Raw genomic sequence first — 17,538 nt, 5'->3', positions numbered from 1 at the left:
AGCACCAAACATTGCTCAAATGCAGAGGTTGAAGAACAATGATATAGAAGGAAGAGGATACTTCATCAGGGTAACATGGAGGCAGGGACACACTAAATTATCACTGAAGAAGGACAATGGTGGCTCAGAACAATATGTAGCTGACTGGTACACATATGTTACTGTGCAAAAACAGTCACTGACATTCTCTAATAACTGGAATAGAACCCATGACAGTATTACAAAAAGATCTTTCTATCCATCAAGCATTATCTCTGCACAACAAAGAAATTACTACTTCCCAGCATTAGAGCATTACTATTGAAGTACAATGAAGACTTATGTAAGTAGAAGAGGTGAAGACAGAGAGTTACAGGCAGATGCAGAGAGAAACAACACAAATATGTTTTGTAGGACATGCAGCACCATCTGTAAACTTTTTTTTCTTATTTATTAAATCATCATTCATTAATCTGTCATGCTCTGTACAATAAAGTGCTTGCTGTAGGTACAAATAAGGGGAAGAATTGTGAAATAAACATGAATACCTAACCAGAATATAGTTGGCTTAATAAGTCTCCCTGTTGGTGCTGCAGTGTTTCTGAAAATGATGACTTGTTGCACTATTTCAATGGTATGTTAAGGAAATGTGTTATATGGAGAGAAATACAGATGTTTGTAATTAAATATATGATAAGAATATGATGTCATGAAGTATAAATTAACATACAGCTGTAATCAAACCAATGAAGCTATGCCAAAACATTAGGCTACAAATTGAGTAATTATCTCAACACTCCATATAGGGACTCTTAGCTCAATACATCCCACAGCCTAATAAATGTTCCATCAGCTGTTACAGAGTGCTGCCTTTAATATGGCTTTACTCTGCATTCCCATAATGCAGCAGATTTTAGCACATTTGCATTACAGTAACCAGACCACTGCAGATTAAATTCACATCTTCAGCTTTTGCAGTAAGAAGTTAAACAGCATTCACTGTCACTCAGCATTGCTGTGCTATGCCAAACTCCATGCAAATGCTGAGTACATAAAGTAAAGGCCTTTTCATGGGCCATTTATGGCCATGTGTGTGTTGTGTGTGAATCTATTTTTTGACCAGATTAAACGTGTGAAAAAAGAGATGAATAAGACAGTGGTGAAAATGGGGTGTCAAGCAAAGGATAGCACATAGGGAAGAGAAGTCAGGAATTTGCAGGATGGTTGTGGGGGACCACCATAGCTATCCACTTCTTCATAACTTCTGACACAACTGAACACTCAATGTCATAACTTTGCAGAGTCACCACCCTAGCAATGGGTAACAAAACAAAATAATGTTGTATGGCCAATTTGATCTAATCAGTTGTGTCAGGATGACACATAGATGAAGTAGAAAGCTATGTATGGAGTGTAATTTTTTTTGTGGAATAGGTGCCTATTTTTTAATTTTTGGGGGGTGGAGGAGAGGAATGTTAGAAAAGATGCATAGGAATGAGGGGGTCAGGTAGGCAGGGTAGGTCAGGAAGCATCCACAGACATACAGGACTTACAAGACAGACATGGATGGTGATGGAGACAGAAGGTTGGGGGACAGCATGATTGGAGATAGGAAAGGGACATCGGAGGCACACCCATGTTGTGCATGACAGCAGTGAGAACCTAGTCCTCACCATCAGAACTGCCATCACTGCCTCCTGCAGCAGTTCCCTGGGTCAGTGCCAGACATGGCATCATTTTTGCAATGTGATGCAGGAGCCTTTCAACCCTGCTGATACGTGCACTGAGGCCCATTTCCATCATACCCTTCACCAGACCTGTCATCTCCTGCCAGGTGACAAAATTACCACTTCTACTACTACTGCCCTGGAAGTGTACCACTGCCCTGAGCTACCTGACATACTTGCAGCAATAGGGGCAGTGGCTGTGGAGGCAACACTGGCTAGTTGTGACCATGAAGTGTGAGTGTTTGCACTGCCACCTGTGGAGGTATGGTAGGCCGAGCCACTACACTGGCTACTGTACCTCTATGTGCTAGTGATTATTAATTTTCATATGCACGTTATACAAACAGCAGATTATTAATAAATTATAACCCCCCAAAAAAGACAACGATGGGTAGAGACAAAAAATAAGAGATTAGATACATCATATATAACAGTACTATATCATTTAAACTTTTATTTTGCAATAAATAAGTAACTCTGATAATTTGCTATTGCACACCTTTGCAGCATCACTTTATGTTGGAAAGGTATTTATGTGTCATTAAATAAAAAAAGCCACTGTTCTGATATAAAAACAGGTGCCTTTTTTCACTATGATGCAATGGAATTTTGCATTCTAACTAAATAGTTACAATTACCATAACTGCTTTCTTCATGACAGACTACTGTTAAGATCTTACACGACATTATTAATTAAAGAAATGCTGCTCATGGGTCATGAACCCACGCACACTGTAAACTTGTTTTTTTTAATTGCCTAATGCAAGCAGCAACACTTACTGTGGAAGGTGTGCCTGCTAGGGATGAACAATAAGGTATGCTTGTTCAAGGTGTTAGTGCCTGGGGAAGGAAAATAATATCATGACTTCATTTTTTTCCTTCAGCCATACTTACCCCATGCCCCTCTGGGGCAAGATCATCTTTCCTAGTGTGCCTCACAGTTTGCAGCAATTTTCTCAGCAGCTGTAAAGAGCAAAAAGAAAAAATATATATCACTGAGCATTGTGTTTGTACTGCTTTTTGTTCATGTGTTTGTGTTAAGTCCTAGCATCTGTAGTACTTCTGTTAAAGCTTGTTAGCTATCTCAGATGGTGTATCTGCTGTAAGTGCTTTAATTCATGAAAATTACTGTTCCTCCTCTTAATTTGTGAATAGGCAAAACTGACATTACTACTCTTAACTGCTTCTCTGCTTAATTTTGCTAATGTACAAACCTGAAACTGCTGTGTTCTTACTACTGTAATTTGTTCTTTGTCTCCCTCCAACCTTTTGTAGCTCTCAACTTCCAGTCCTGTATTAAGAATTGGAATTTTCTCCTGCTGGATAAATAAGGACCCCCTACAACTACTCTCGGTCGGTCTTGCACTTGGCCATCCCATCTTCAACCTAAAAGAAATCTGCTATCCTATTTCAAAAACCAATTCCCAAAGGATACAAGAAAGTATGTTTTACCCAAAGCCAACTGTTAAACTGCACTGTTTTTAATACCTAGTGCTGTATGTTATCCATACTACTGAGCCAGGTACCCAGCAGCCTTATCTCTCTATACCCCATAGGTAACTAATTTGTCTCCCCTGTAATACCCCTACCAGAGCCATCTGTTCTACCTAGATCTCTTTTCTTTATAGTCTTCAGCTCCACCGTACCTTATGCCCACTAGGTGGCACTCTTATCTAGGCTAGTGTAGTATCCACTATCCGTTCTCTCCCGTTTTAAATTCCAGTCTACTTTTCTATGTTCTTGCAATCTCAGACTGCTCCTTAGTCTTCCACCTTCACGTAGCTTTTTTTTTCCCCTACACTGTTATCTCTTACTAAATAAACAACTGAACTATCACTCGCCGCTCGCCTGTTACTTCCAGGAGCTCCTCAGGAGTCTGCTGCTCATAGATTGTCTCTGCAATTTCCTCCTTCACCTGCTCCAACCCACTCCGTTCGCCCTGTGGGCTCACTCTGCTCCCCTACCCTACCCCCAAATTCCACCCACCCTCAGTGCACCTACCTTTATACATCTTAAGCCACACCCCTTCTCTTTACACCCAATACCATACTTCTACTCATTACACTGTAACACCGACACACCTACTAGCATACTCTCACTCATTAGCACCACTTCTAGTACTTCTTCTAACTTCATTCTATCTCTTTATCTCCCCTTCCTCCTAACTACATTTTCATCTCTTCTCTCACAATGCCCTCAGATTATACATCAAGTCATATCAAACTGTTTCTCTTATTTGTGTTATTACGCACTCTATCTATACCCTACATCCTTACCTTTTACAAACATCTACACTATGCTGGATCTCACCTTCCATTAAGACAAACATCAAAACCAACTTACCTAGCCTCACAAAACCATATAAACATCATATCCTCACCAACCTATCTCTTACCTAAATATCATATGGTAGCCCATATAACTTATCCCCAAGCTAGGAAATCACAAATCAGTTTCTGTAACCCCCTTAAGCTCAGACACAGTCTCAAACACCATCTACTATTACATGGTGACATTCTTCCCATCCCAGGTCCAGGCAGCTTAACTCCTACAAATCCCCCACTAGCACATCCCACCACCTCATACACCCATACTAGAACCCCAAACTCCCTCCTTATAGCACATCTCAAGATATGTAGCCTAAATAATAAAATAAGCCAGCTACATGCTCTGTTAGACATACATTCATTTGACATACTATGTCTAACAGAAACATAGCTCAAACCAACAACCAAAGATAATGAAATCATCCCACCTGCATACAATATTCTAAGAGTAGACCGTACAACCAAAAAGGGTGGAGGGGTGGCAATTTTATACAAATCCCACTTACAGGTTACCTCACTAAACATACAACAACCTTTAGATAGCAAAGCTGAAATCCTCATTTCTAAACTTTAAATCAATGCTAGCAAATCCATATACATAATATGTGCCTACCTACCTCCTGGCAATAATATCAATACCATTGAAAGTACCCTCAGTTGGCTTTCTACATCCTTCCCACAAGAAACCATTGTTCTTGGTTTCTTTAATTTAGATTGGAACAGCTGTACTTCTGCTAAACCCACTACCCATATAAACTTCTACGGCTTCTCCCAAATAATCACCACTCCCTCCAGAACCCACAAACCCAGTAATAAAGAAAGAGCCTTAGACTGGATCTTAGTAAATAGCCATCCACTCTCATATAAAGTAGGTACTTTCCCAGGCGACATGAGTGAATATGCATTCACGTATATAATTAGACAAAAGATCTTTACTTCCAACTTACCCATACTTAAAACCACCCGAAGCAAAATAAATTTTATCCCAGTAAACTTCCAATCAGAACTCAAGGCTTGCGACTGGTCACCCCTGAAACACCTCCCCCTCGAAGAAGCAGTATCTTACTTTAACTCAAAATTCCTACAAATCGTAGACTATCATGCCCCAACTCACTCCATTAGAACTAGAAGTAAACCTGCCCCATGGCTCTCTAAAGACACTAGGCATACAATCTTACTGAGAAACAGAATCTGGTCCAGATGGAGAGCTACTAAAAACCCTTCTGATCACCAAAACTTCAGACAGCTGAGACACACCACCAAAAGATTAATACTTCTTGAAAAGAAAAATTATTACTTTAAACTCTAGCAAAATCATCAGCAAAAATCACAAACTTTCTGGTCAGGTATTAATAGACTTTTACATTCAGGCCATTCCAAGACACCAACCCCATCCGGCTTCTCCCTAAACACTCCTAACCAGATTGCTGATGCTTTCAATAGGTTTTGATGGAAACAGTCCAATCTCTAGCTAACTCCTTACCACCTATTACCTCAACTCTGCATTCCTCCTTAACTAGCTCACCTCCCACCTTTCACTTACAACCAGTTCCAACATCCCTTATCCATACCCTACTTCACAAACTTAAACCATGTACACCCTCAGCTGATCTACTACTGGCCAAATACCTGCAATTTGCAGCTAAGGTACTGGCCTATCCCATTTCCATCCTAATTAATAGAACCATTACAGAAGGTACCATCCCATCTCTTTGGAAAATCTCCCACATTATCCCTCTACACAAAGGGGCAACTCAACTGAAATCTCAAACTTTCGTCCCATAGCCCTACTCTCTCCCTTAGCCAAAATCATGGAAAATGCATTCACCTGCAACTACTTGATCACCTTCTCCAAAACAACCTTCTAGCATGGTTTTAGACCTTTTCATAGTACTTCCACTGCCCTCCTATCCTTTTCTGACTGTATTAACAAAAATCGTAATAATAACATGCTTTCTTCTGCACTTTTTATTGACCTGTCTACAGCCTTCGATATGGTTAACCATCAGTTACTTATAAACATACTCAAATCACTCTCACTTGACACACAGGCATTACAATGGTTCAAATCCTATTTAGATAATAGACAACAAGCTGTCCTCTGGGACACTAACCTATCCACACCCTCACTATTACCCTTGGAGTCCCTCAAGACTCTATCTTGGGACCTCTCCTGTTTTCTATATTCATTAATGATCTAAATGTAAATCTACCTCAAGCTACCTGCATACAATATGCAGATGACTCCACATTAATTTGTGCAGCCTATTCTTCAGCTGAACACCAATCTATCATCCAGAACGCATTTAACTTGGTAGAAAATTGGTTTCTTCAACGTTGCCTCCTCCTAAACCTCCAAAAAAACAAACTATTGCTCTTCACCCCAACACTAAAGTCCTCCCCAATAGATCTAACAGTTGTTTCCAAAAATGGCATTGTCATATCATCTGACCCTACCACCAAACTCTTAGGTGTAACAATTGACAACAACCTTAACTTCGACTCACACATAGACTTAACCATTAAGCAGTGAATAGAAAACTAGGTTCCCTTTACCGTATCAAACCTTTCCTTACCCCTGAAGCCAGAATAACCATTGCCCACACACATCTGATCTCCACCTTCCTCTATGCCTCCCCCATTTATACTAATCTATCCAAAAGCAACATTATCAAACTGGTAACCTCCTATAATAACATTGCCAGATTTGCCACTGGCTCCCCATATAGAACCCATCATTGTCACAATCTTAAACAGCTAGGCTGGCTTGAACTGCAAAATCAACTTAAATTTCAGCAACTGACTATCACCCACAAGATCTTATATCATCCCAGAATACTCCAATACTTACTAGCCTTATCACCCCCTACAAAAACCTTACAACCCTTTATTCAGCAGATAAACTACTAGTTACAATCCATAAGTCCCACAACAAAGCAGGAGATTCTTTTTTCTCTAACACTGTTGGTAAAACCTGGAATAGCCTTCCCAGCAAACTATCATCGCTTGCCTCACAACCTATGTTCAAAAGACAACTAAAAATATTCCTCAAACATCAATATGCCCATGTTCTAATCCTGACTAACACACTTATTTTTACTCCACATCCTCTCCTCTCACAACTGCTAAATTTTCTATATTCCTTCCGCCCAACTTTATTATATTATGACATCAAACTTCCTCTCTTCCTGGCTTTTGCTTAGCCTTATTGTAATCTAGCTCTGACTATTAACTGTGAATCAAGCTTTTTTACTGTAAGCGAATGCCTCCTCTATGTAAATATTAGTAACCTCTTTTTCATATGAAGGATAAAATGTTATATCTCTTTTGTTTTAATACAATAATTGCCTTAACCTCTACTCTATAATTATGGAAAAATGTATCCAGTAGTAGTGAATTGCTTTTTAAACTTTAGACTGAGAACTGTAACAAACCCTCATCTTTGTAAATATGTATCTAGTAGTAGTGTTTTTGCTTGTTCTAATTATTTAGCTTAATGGAGCTTATCTCCCCGGGCCTCTACTGAAAATGGAACGAGAGTCCAGTCCCTCAGTTAGTAACAAACTTCTTTAATAACAGGCAGGATAAGTGCTTTTGTCTTGTGTACAAGACTTCATCAGATGATGAAGTCCTGTACACAAGATGAAAGCGCTTATCCTGCCTGTTATTAAAGAAGTTTGTTACTGAGGGACTGGACTCTCGCTCCTTTTTCTGTGGTTGAGTTTTTTACAATTATTTCCTATCACTCTACTAAAAATGGACATGTATCCAGTTGGACTAGCCCGGTCAACAAATGTAAAATAAAATAAAATAAAAATAAATAAAATAAATATATATATATATATATATATATATATATATATATATATATATATATATCAGTGAAACCATAATGAGTAACTACATTGTCTGTCAAGATAATTACTTCCATATCATAGACAAGTCATGGGTCAGTGTACTTACATAATTATTGCCATATCATAGACAGGTCATGGGTCAGTATACTAACATAATTACTGCCATATCATAGACAGATCGTGGGTCGTATACCTATATAATTACTGCCAGATAATAGGTCATAGGTCAATATACATACAAAATTACTGCCATATCATAGACAGGTCATGGGTTAGTATACTTACATAATTACTGCCACATCATAGACAGGTAATGGGTCAGAATACTTGCATAATTACTGCCACACCATAGACAGGAAATTGGTCAGTGTAATTACATAATTACTGCTATATCATTGATAGGTACTGGGTCAGTATATTTATATAATTTCTGCTATATAATAGACAGGTTATGAGTCAGTGTACTTACCTGATTACTGCCACATCAGAGACAGGTTATGGGTCAGTATACTTACATAATTACTGCCACATCATAGACAGGTCATGGGACAGTATACTTACATAATTATTGCCACAGTAGAAACAGGTCATGTGTCAGTATACTTACAAAATTGCTGCTACATCATAGACAGGTCATGGGACAGTATACTTACATAATTACTGCCACATTAGAAACAGGTCATGGGTCAGTATATTTACAAATTGCTGCCACATCATAGACAGGTCATGGGACAGTGTACTTACATAATTACTGTCACATCATAGACAGGGTATGGGTCAATGTACTTACATTATTACTGCCATATTATAGGCAGGTCATGGGTCAATATACTTACATAATTACTGCCATATCATAGACAGGTCATAGGTCAGTATATTTACATAATTATTGCCACATCATAGACAGTTCATAGGTCAGTGTACTTACATAATTACTGACGTATCATAGACAGGGTATGGGTCAATGTACTTACATTATTACTGCCATATTATAGGCAGGTCATGGGTCAGTAAACTTACATAATTACTGCCACATCATAGACATGGCATAGGTCAGTGTACTTACATAATTAATGCCATATCACAGACAGGTCATGGGTCAGTATATTTACATAATCTCTGCCACATCATAGATAGGTCATGGGTCAGTGTACTTACATAACTACTGCCATAACATAGACAGGTCATAGGTCAGTATACTTACATAATTACTGCCACATCACAGACAGGTCATGGGTCAGGATACTTAGATAATTACTGCCACATCATAGACAGGTCATGGAATAGTATATTTACATAATTATAGCCACATCATAGACAGGTCATGGGTCAGTGTACTTACATAATTATATGCATACCATAGACAGGTCATAGGTCAGTAAACTTACATAATTACTGTCACATCATAGACAGGGCATGGGTCAGTGTACTTACATAATTAATGCCATATCACAAACAGGTCATGGGTCAGTATATTTACATAATTACTGCCACATCGTAGACAGGTCATGGGTCAGTGTACTTACATAATTACTGCCATATCATAGACAGGTTATGGGTCAGTATACTTACATAATAACTGCCACATCATAGACATGTTAAAAGGTATGTTTGGTGCAAAAACAACACTTTGCATCACCAACAGAACACCATCCCCACGGTGAAGCATGGTGGTGGCAGTATCATGCTTTGGGGTTGCTTTTATATAGCTGGAACTGAGGTTTTAGTCAAAGTGGAGGGAATTATGAACAGTTCCAAATACCAGTCATTTTTGGCCCAAAGCCTTCAGGCATTTGCTAGAAAGCTGAAGATGAAGAGGAATTTCACCTTTCAACATGACAATGACCCAAACATACATCCAAATAAACAAAAGAACGGCTTCATGAGAAGAAAATTAAAGTTTTGGAATGGCCCAGCCAGAGCCCAGACCTAAATCCAATAGAAAATCTGTGGAGTGACCTGAAGTGGGCTATGCAAAAGAGATGCTCTCGCAATCTGACAGATTTGGAGTGCTTTTGCAAGGAAGATTGGGCAAATATTGCTAAGTCAAGATGTGCCATGCTGATAGACTCCTACCCAAGAAGACTGAATGCTGTAATTAAATCAAAAGGTGCTTCAACAAAGTATTAGTTTAAGAGTGTGCACACTTATGCAACTAGCTTATTGTATGTTTTTTTTTTTTTTTTATATCGATTCCCCTAACAGATTTGTTTGTTTTTCAATTGAATTGTATAGGTTATAGGTCACATTAATAGTGGGAAACATTTCAAAATGATTTATTGTGGTATCATTTTTTTATATCGCAAAAATCTGACATTTTAGCAGGGGTGTGTAAACTTGACAGTCAGGTTCTGACTCCCCCAAACCCTTCCCTTATTGTGGATACAGCCAGTATGCATATGCATATCAGTGAGGTTGTGACTCCCCCATTCCATGCACAGCCAGTGTGCCTACACATAGCCAGGAAACAGAGACTCCTGATATAGAAAAGGATGAGGGTGATACAGTTGATCAGGCTAGTGGGGTTACACTAATTACAGAGCTGTTTGCCTCTCCCGAGCTGTGAGGGTGTGGTGCCACCCAGGACAGTCAGTAGGGGTGCTTGGAGGAGTCCTGCTGTCCACTGTCCTCCTGAAGCATGTCATTAGGTGCTACCAGATGTATGTGTAGGGACATAGCAGAGGTACAGGCATGATTCACCAGGACTTCAAAAAGACAGTGTGACTACTGAATGCATGCATTCTGATGTGAATATGCTATTCATGGCTCACACCTGTCCAAGATTCCAAGACATAGTGCTAGCATAGTGCTTGGCTGTGTCCAAGGCATACACACATAGAAAAAAAAATTGCTTGCCCATATGACTTTACACACATGCAAACTATCTAAGCAATGCTGTTTAGTGATGTCCATCTATTGTTACTTGCCCCAAATACTGTTTAATCGGAGATATACATGTGAGATATACATATGTTTCTTACTTGCTCACATTCACTTCTTTGGTGTCAGCCTTGGTCTTCTACACCCCCCATGCAAATGACGATGGCTGTGGCCTGCCCTTTGCACATGTTTGTGACTTAGGGTTGCATACAAGTCTGATGCACACACAGTGGATGGCTGATGCTTATTTATTCACCAGATTGGATTTATCCATATGCACGGCTTTCTTCTTACTCGCCTGTGAATGGCTAACTGCGACATTGTTGTACAGCAGCATAGTTCAGATAGTTTTGTCATTACAGCAGTGGAAGCATTAGGTGCTTCAGTCTTGCTTCTGGATATAGTCGTGCAAATGAGGGTATAATTGACCTGATCTATGCTTTACGGGCATTGGTCATTTGAAATGCTTGATGAAAATTATTGCTTCTAATACATATCTGTTCTGTTGCAAGCATCTTACAGGACATATTACTGACATAACTGTACACATCAGACAAAAGGCTCTGCTTAAGAGGCATATACAGATTTCCTTAGGAGTGTAATCAGTTATATAGTGTTTTTTTTTTGTTTGTTTTACAGGTTACCCTTGCCATTACTGCAGGTAATAATTATGCACTTGGGGGTTCTCCCTGTCTGATGCTATCAGAACACAGCAATTACATGTTTAAATAAAGGCTGTAGTGTCTGACAAGCATAAGTTTTCCTACTGGTATGTGCGTCAGATCTTAGATATTGAGCTAGGTAGTGATTAGGAGTGCTATCCTTTGCCTCTTGACCAGATTAATGGCATACTATGCCCGCCTCTGTCTGCCAGTACCATATCTGTACCTGCTACTGCTGCTTCAGACTGTGGTCCTGCCCCTTGCTGTCCTAGTTGAGCCTGTTTCCTGAGAATGACATTGCGTAACATGGTACAGAAAGGAAGTATTTCAGCACAGGTACCTGCAGTACACCTCCCGATGTGTCTAGACAGTGGAACACCAGAATCTTGATTTCACCAACTGAACACACGTTCTTGATATTCCTTGTTTGACCACAGCCTCATTGTATCTTTATTCATATGGGTTACGTGGGTTTTTCATGGGTGTTATGAAAATGTTTTAAAGGTTTCAAAGAAACTTTATTGTCATTTAGGACCACACAAGTGCAGCCTAAAATAAATTACAAATGTCAGCTCACTAGAGAAATGCAGTGCAAATAACAATAAAATCAGCGGTATCAGAGAATAACATAAGAAAGAAAATAAAACACATATGACATGCAAGAGGTAGTTCACATTACATAAACACACTTAATACCCATTATCCAATGATAAATAATAAATAAATGCCCACTGCTAAACCCCTTCACTGTTAAGAGAGAATAAATAGAGACTAGTGAATATCAGCTGTTTAGTTACTGTATTGCACTTGTTAACCTTAGACGTGACTCAGTGTAGCAGTCATATTGTATAATAGTAATGCTGGCAGTAATTGCTCAGAGCAGCAGGATTAAATGAAAAAAGAGGCTTCAGTGTATCAGGTATTATGGTTAGTGTCCATATTAATAAGTCTCACAGCTGTAGGAAACAAACTGTTCCTGAATCTGGTAGTCCTACAGCAGAAGCTGCAGTACCTCCTTCCAGACGTAAGTTGTGAGAACCAGTTGTGGGCCGGATGGGTTGAATCAGCTAGTATTTTGTATGTTCTCTTTCTTGGTCTTGTAAAGAAAAGATCCTGAATAGAAGGGAGGTTTGTGCCCAAGATTTTCTCAGCCACCCTCACCACACTCTTCTTCTCACAACTGTGCAGTTGCTGAACCATGCTATGAAGTTGCTGGTGAGGATGCTCTCGATAGCTCCCCTGTAAGTGGAAAGAGCAGACAGCGGGACCCTGGCCTTTTTGAGCTTTCACAGGAGGGGAAGCATCTGTTGAGCCTTTTTGACTATGTGGTTGGCATTAACAGTCCAGGAGAGGTCATCATAGATGTGAAGACCCAGGAACATGGTTGTTTTGACTTTCTCTACTACCTCCCCTTTGATAGTGAGTGGTTGGTGAACTGTTGCCTTTTTCCTGAAGTCCATAATCATTTCATTGGTCTTATTAACATTCAGGTCCAGATTGTTCCTGCCACACTAGGCAATCAAAGTGTTCACCTCATCCCTGTAGTTATGTTCATCTCCATCATAAATGAGACCCACAACTGTGATATCATCAACAAATTTTATAATATGGTTTCAGTTATGTTTTGCAGTGCAGTCATGGGTGAGGATGGTGAAGAGCAAGGGGCTGAGCACACAACCTTGGGGAACACCAGTATTCAGGACTGTGCATTGAGAGCTGTTGTTTCCAGCACATGTCCATTGGGGTCTACCAGTCAGAAAGTCAAGAGTTCAGTTACATAGGTTCTGGTTTATCCCAAATTTCACAAGTTATCCACCAGTTGCATTGGTATCCCAGTGCTGAAAGCAGAACTGAAGTCAATGTACAGCAGCCTTATGTGGTTGTTTCTCACTTCTAGGTGTTTTAGTTCAAGGTGTAATGAGACTGATATCCCATCCGCAGTCAATCTGTTTGCCTGGTATGCAAACTGGAGTGAATCAAAGGGCTTAGGCAGACTCACAGATAGATGTTTCTTCATAATCCTCTCAAAGCACTTCATGACTTTTGAGGTTAAGGCAAGCGGTCTGAAGTCATTGAGGGATATAGGGATGGGTTTCTTTGGAAGTGGGACAATACTTCTTTCCTTGAAATGCGAGGGAACTTTCTCCATAGCAAGGGATGAGCTGAAGATGTCTGTCAGTATCACACATAACTGATCAGCACATCCCTTCAACACCTTGCCAGGTATGTTATCTGGTCCAGCAGCCTTCCTAGGATTCATCTTCTTAAGCTGAAGTCTCACCTCCTCAGAATTTAAGGTGAGCACTATCTCCTGTTTGTCAGTGTTTGTTTTGGAAGGTACAGCAGTGTTCTTCTCCTCAAATCTGCCAAAGAAGGGGTTCAGTTCATTCAGGAATTCCAAGCTGTCATTACATTGGGGTGTTTTTATCTTATAGTCCGTGAGCTGCTGTATCCCCTGCCATAGGCTTCTTGTGTGCCTCATGTCTTGGAAGCGGATCTGAATTTTCCTCCCATACTCCCTCTTTGCCTGTCTGTTGCCCTTTTTTTAGATTTGACCTGGCCGCCTTTAACCTTTCTTTGGCATTTGCCATGAAGAATTTGTTTCTTTCCCTTAGTAGCTCATAGACATTCCTGGTGAGCCAGGGCTTCTGATTAACTCTTACAGTGATGGCTTTCATGGTGGTTACTTCCTCCATGCATTTATTTATGTAGGCAAGAACTGAATTTGTATAGGTGTCTATGTCTAACTGGAGGTTGTGCGTAGCCGTTTCTTTCATGACCTCCCAGCAGGTGGTATTGAAATAGTCCTGAAGGCAATCCATGGAACCATCCTGTCAGACTCTGATCTGTTTAGTTGTCATTTTTTCTCTGATCAAAGCCGCCTTATAGGTAGGCAGAAGCAGGATGGGAGTGTGATCAGAGCTGCCTATGTTGAGGTGCTTCTAAACTTTAAAGGCTCCTTTAATATTGCTGTAAGCTTTGTCTAAGGTATTCTCCCCTCTCGTGGGGAAATCCACATGCTGATAAAAATGGGGTAGCACCTCCTTAAGCTCAGCTCTGTTGAAATCACCGGTGATCACATGTGCAAATTCTGTATTTCTGCTTTATAGCTCACAGATAATATTATGGAGTTTATTTTGAGCTTCAGTGGTGTTAGCACTTGGTGGGATGTACACTGCTGTAACATATCCCACTGATTTCCCTTGGTATATAGAAAGGTCTGCATTTTAGTGTCAATATTTCCACATCTTCGGAGCAGTAAGATTGAATCAGCTTACAGTCTTTGCACCATCTGTTATTAACATAGATGTATACACCACCACCTTTAGCTTTACCACTCTGTGCTTTACATCTATCTATTCTAAACAGAGTCAGCCCATCTAGGTTCACAGCATTGTCACTAATGTTACTATCCAGCCACGTTTCAGAGAAAATGAACAAACAAGTGTCCCGCACCTTACATTTTGTGAGCTCCATTCTCAGATAGTACATCTTATTATTTCCAAGTAATACTGAAGGTAATGCAGGCCTGTGGGTGTTTCTCTTCAGTTAAGCAGCAGTTCTGCCTCTGCAGCCTCTCTGTCTACTTCTTTCACATCTTTTTCTTTTGTAGCTGCTACAGGGCATTCCAGAACCACCCCTGTGAATTTTCAGAGCTCTGATGGCATTCCTGTTTAAAATATAGAGATCCAAGATTTCTGCAAGTGAAGTAGGCCCCGAGTACTCTGCAGATAACAAAGATTCAAGCCAGCAACTCATTCCAGTAATCCATTTAATTTCCATTAATTTCTTTCTGGTGTAAGTAGTTGTATCCACATAAAAATGTCTGGAAAGTGATTTTTGTTTTCATTTTTTGTGTGCAGAAGAAGCAGGAATAAGCATTTCTTCCTGGCGAGGTAACAAAGCTGCAGTCTCCCTTGGTGCTGCCCTCAATTTTTTTTTTTTTTTTTTTTTTTTTTTTTAGTGCATAACCTGCATCCCAACTAGATGTCCTTGAGGAATGTCACCCCTAGCATACCTGTGCCATATGTGTGATTCATAGAGACTGCCTGGTTTTCCTGCACAGACATTGCAGATTATCTCTTGGTCATTACAAACAACCTGACAGTTTACAGAGTGGAAATCTTTTCTGGTAATATACCTCCTACTCTGTTCTCCAGGTGGGGCTTTTATTTTTTATGTATGTCTGCAATATATGCCCCCCAAAACTTCAAGGAAGTGTGCTACTGCATAAAATTCCTGCACAGTTCTTTCTCTCTCCTGTGGTATTCATGGGAAACAGATAGGCTGCTTTGCATGTAGAAACATTGCATTTAAAAACTGATGTAGTTTTCTAGAGGCTGATGCCTATGACACTCCTAATATTTATCCCCTGTTGGTCTTTGGAAAGTATCCATAGTTAGTATATGTAATGCTCAACAAACCTTTCTTTCCACTTTGATGGGTTCTCCACGATTTCCCTGAGGCCTGAGTTGTGGATGGCAGAAGTTGTATATTTCTTCCAGTTTTTCCCTGCCCATCCTATACGTCTCCACAATTTCTGTATCATGCAGTCAATGATAAGTCAAATGGGGTCTAAACACCCTTCTTTTTCTTGCCCAACGTCTGGCAGCAAGAGCACCCTGATTTAAAGCTTATTGTACATACAACATAATAATGGAAGCAGCAACCCCTAACATGTTTTTTTTTTAGTAAGTGCAATTGTGCCTGTATTCCAAACGTTTTTGTTGTAAGTGGCAAAGGCCTACACCAAGTGTGCACAATTGCTGCATTGCTTCCTGAAGAGCTTAGCTGCATTGTGCTGGTTAGTTAGCTCTTCATGCCTTTATTAGCATCTTCTACCATGGCCCTTTGTTCGGCAGCTCTGCACATCGTGTACAGCTACGTAATGCACACCAAATAGCATGCTTTTGTGTTGGCGGCACTGCACAACCCCAACACGATCGCTGCACTTTGTGTAGCTGTTAACGAATCCTTCTCCAGTAGTGTGCCAACAAAAGTGTTAAACTAAGTAATAGGCATGTTTTTCCATTTTTGTTCTTTTTTATGTGAAGTTTTGCAGATAAACCACAGGCCTGGTTCTGGTGTTTCTTATTATTTTTAATGCTATGTATACTGCAAAAGGCACATATTTATCAGAAAAAAGCACCAGCAGTATAATGCACATACACACAATGCATGAGCACTGCAGGAATGATACTTTCCTGTATAACATTCAAATTAGTGCCCTAAGCCATGTATCTGTCAGTTGTCTGATATTCCTTCCTTACAGATGCTAAGTATAAAAAGTAAATTAATGAAAATAAAGACAACTGTACAGGAAGATAGCTACTTTGCTTCTTTGACAAGATACACAGAGTTTATTCCTTCTGGTATTTGAAACTGAATTACTGAATCAGAAACCTAAGCCAATTTACAGAGCTGAAGCTTTATGTTGCATGCTTTTATCACAACATGTGGCTTGCATTTGTGTTATGTTCCTAGAAATGTTTTAGTTTCTCCATTAAACAGAAAAGCATGATTTGGTAATTACACAGAGAGAGGTTTGCAATTAGACATTATACCTATTTCCTCATGTTAGCATTTGTGTATGTCTAAACTCAGATTATCAACACATAATAGATGCAGGCACCAAAGCTGAGTTTTGGCAATAACAAATCTTCCAGATCACACGGAATATGCAGAATGTCCTTGACTGTCTACTATTTCTTTCATCCCATGTGACAGTGGTGATATTCTCAATGACATAAATCATAGAAAGGAAAATGGCTGTCACAAAAATACTGCTAGAATTTGCATTGCCATACTCTGTAAATGGAATAACTATTCTGCCAAATGCTTAAAAAGTGTTCTTATTTATTCATATATGATTACTGGGAAAGTCTGGCTGGGTAGAAGCCCATTTTCAGTGGAGGCCTGGAGAGAAAAGCTCCAAATGAATAAACATTTTAATAAAAATAATTATTTGGCCTTCAAAAATAAAACAAAAATAAATCCAGATTAAATAATTATAACAAATTAGACATAATATAAAAATCATTGGTGTTACTTCCTTATGGCTGTGAACATTTCACAGTCTGCAGGTGAAATGCAATGCTTATCTCAG

Source organism: Protopterus annectens, chromosome 11.part0 (assembly GCF_019279795.1).
Source record: "Protopterus annectens isolate FY-2018-M chromosome 11.part0, PAN1.0, whole genome shotgun sequence".
In the NCBI taxonomy this organism is placed as follows: Eukaryota; Metazoa; Chordata; order Ceratodontiformes; family Protopteridae; genus Protopterus; species Protopterus annectens.
Note: the sequence above shows the minus strand (reverse complement) of the source record.